A 3286-nucleotide genomic window follows, 5' to 3' on the forward strand; every position below is an offset into this window, starting at 1 on the left:
GGGAGAACCCTGAGGGCTCCGAAGGGACTGGAGGGGAGGGTTGGGGAGGTTTGAAATGATACAAATTTTAATTTTTTAAATGTAACATTAATCAGGAGTTTGTTCGCCTGTGCCAAGGAGGAGGGGAAATCAAGTTTTTCTTCGAAAGATTCTGTTCATCGGGAGAGGGCCGATGATCTGAACATGCACAGATTGGGAGTTGCCATAAGAGCATTAGAGAACATTAGCGAATATTAGCGACCATTAGCGACCATTAACCAACATCACCTCCCTGTCTGGGAAATGAATCCTCGAGAGAACCGAAAAATGAGGTTTGAAGGTGAAGGTATCAAGAACTGATGGGAGATCTAATACTAAGAATTGTAATTCTTAAGTGTAATTCTTAAGTGTCATTTAAGACTGCTGAACGGGAATTTCTTTGGCTTTTTGTCTATACAGACATGGGAAACACCAGGTAAGGAACTCGGTGTGGATGGGAATGTTTTCCATGACACGTCCTGGCCAGGACAAAGTAATGCTTCATTCTCTGTCACTACACACATCGTGCTGGAGGGTTTTTACTCTCCGCCCGAGTTTCAGCAGCAGGTGGGCTGCGGGGAGCTGTCCATGGCAGCCTGGAGCGGTCACGGGAAGGAGGCTTTGCTGGTGACAATTTTGGGGTGTGAAAGGGTCAACTTTTTCCAGCTCGGCCTGTGTGGGGCTGCCCTTTAGATTTGTGCCGGAAACTGCTGATAAAAACAGGGAGAAGGAGGAAATGGGGATCTTGGAGTAATGGCCTTTGTTGGCCTGAGTTCCCATTGGCTGTGCTGGTTTTGGGCAGGCCAAGCCTGGGGCCGGGCAGGCAGCAGATTCCTTTTGCAGCAAGGAGCCCGTGTTTTCCGGGAAAAAAGCAGAGCAGAAAATGATTCACCGGAGGCTCCGTGCCAGGGATCCTGCAACAAATATCCGCTGTGTTTGTGAGTGGGATTTCTGACATCTTACGAGTGGTGTCTTGGCAGGAGCCCCATGTTCGTGGGGAGAGGGAAAATCGCGCTTTTGTTCCCCTCCTTGTGGGGCCCCAGCCCCCAGGAGCGGGCCCTGCCGGGGGCGAGGAGTGCAGAGGGGAAGGGGGAGGCAGGCCAGCTGCAGAGCTGAGCCTATGCCACAGGGGCTGGGGCCAGGGCTTCCCACGTCCCCTCCGGGGTCACTCCGCCGGGCAGTGACACGTGTGGCAGCCCCGAGGCGTGAGGATCCCGCCCTGCCAGCCTGTGACAGGGGGCCCTGGTGCTCGGTGTGGCTCCCTCTGGGCACAGTTCCCTCCCCTGCGGGATGAGGAGGGAATCTGGAGCACCAAGGCGAGGGAGCTGCCGGGCTGGGGTGAGTTGATAGTGAAGGTGAAGGATGAGCGTGCCAGCCGGGCGAGACACGGAATTCATCCCCTGCTTCCTGCTGCGGGCAGATGGGCAGCTGTGCCCAGGCAAACCGGGCTCCAGGCAAGTGGCATGGGGGCTGTGAGCATCCCACAGCAGGATCCCAGCTCCCCTGGCTGCAGGGGGAGATGGGCAACCCAGCCCCGGCAGGGTGATTGGGGATGGAGCAGCAGAACCCACTGGCCCTTTCCCTCTGGGAGCCTCTCCAGCCCTGCTCTATCGCATTCCAGCTCATCCTACTCAAGCCCTTTGCACATCCTGTCCCCCCAAAGCCACCTTGCTGCCTGAGGGCTGGTGAGGATGGGGTGCTCCTGGTGGCACCCAGCAGGGATCAGGTTCCACCCTCACCCTCGCTGTGACCCTTCCAAGAGCTTGCCTCTCCGTGCAGATGCAGCATCCCGGTTCAGGGTGCCTGGGGTGTCCCCTGAGCAGTGTTTCTGTGGTGGGGGACACTTCCCACCTCCCTCGGGTGTCACTGACACATTTTATGAAACTCCTTTTGCTAGGATTTTTCTCCTGAGAAGCCTCAGAAAAGAAATGTAAACAATAATGATCTGCTGCTGTGAAATGTGGCAGGTGCACCTTGGATTGGTCTCACGTTTATTGTTTCTACTTGATGACCTATCAGGTCCAGCTGTGTTGTGTCTCTGGTCAGTCACAAGATTTTGTTGTCATTCCTTTCCTTGCTAACCTTCTGATGTCTCCTTTCTCTTTCTTTAGTATAGCTTTAGTATATCATCTTTAAAAAATATAATATATATCATAAAATAATAAATCACCCTTCTGAAACACAGAGGCAAGATTCTCATCTCTCCCCTGGTCCTGGGGACCCCCAAACACCACCTCTCCCGGGCACACCCCACGGGCTGACCCTGTTTCTCATCCTGCCAAGCTGCTGCAGAACAAACCCCAAACCATATCCTCAATGATACGAAACCAAGACACGGCAAAAGTGAAAGAAACTTTTATTTCAGGGGAGCAGGGTTTCTCTGAACCAGGTGCTTCTCCTCAGAATTGTTTTGAGGCAGCTGGGGCTCCAAGCAGGTTGTGGCAGGGTTGGGGTGCACATCTGCTCTCTGAGGAGCCATGTCCAGCCAGGGCAGCTTCCACAAAAGCTCCGAGTGGGGAGGGACAGGACAGGAGAGCAGCAGGCTCCGGGTGAGGCACGTGGATTGTCGTGGATTGTCGTGGATTGTGGCTGCAGCCCCGGGGAGGGAAGCACAGCCCGCGGCAAGGAGGGCAGGCACTTAAGCGGGGCTGTACCGGTACCCCCCGTACTAGTGGGGCCTGAAGGCCCCGGCTAAGACCAGGGAGACGAAGACAATGACGAGGACGACGATGACCATGTTGATCACCAGGGCCGTGATGTTCAGGTACTTGGCCGTGGAGCCGTAGCTCAGGGCCCCGCTGTAGTCACCGAGCACTTTGCGGTCCCTGGACTGGGGGCAGGCAGAGGCAGAGTCAGGGGCAGTGGGGTGGGGGCGTCCCGGGAGGCTCAGAGCTGTGAGAGAGGTCCTGGAAACTCCAGACCGGGCTGAACCCTCCCCAAAACACCGGGGGTACCCTGACGTGCCCACTGCCCTCCCTGCCCCAAAGCCCTGCAGAACTCGCAGCCGGGACTCTGTGGGGTCAGTCCCCATAAAGAGGCGACTCTGTGGGGTCCCTGGGGCACCCTCTGGTCTGGGGTTTGTGGGGTCCGTGGGTCACCCGGCACCGGGAGCTCAGTGGGGTCCACGCGGCATCCCGGGCTGGGGGTGCGGTGGGTGTCCCTGAGGTCCGGGACTCGGTGGGTGTCCCCGGGGCCGCCCCCACCCGCGGTGTCCCCCCGAGCTCCCCACCTTGACGGAGAAGACGAACGCCAGGAGGCCGAGGCAGGA

The sequence above is a fragment of the Geospiza fortis genome, unplaced genomic scaffold (genome assembly GCF_000277835.1).
Source record: "Geospiza fortis unplaced genomic scaffold, GeoFor_1.0 scaffold450, whole genome shotgun sequence".
Taxonomy (NCBI): domain Eukaryota; kingdom Metazoa; phylum Chordata; class Aves; order Passeriformes; family Thraupidae; genus Geospiza; species Geospiza fortis.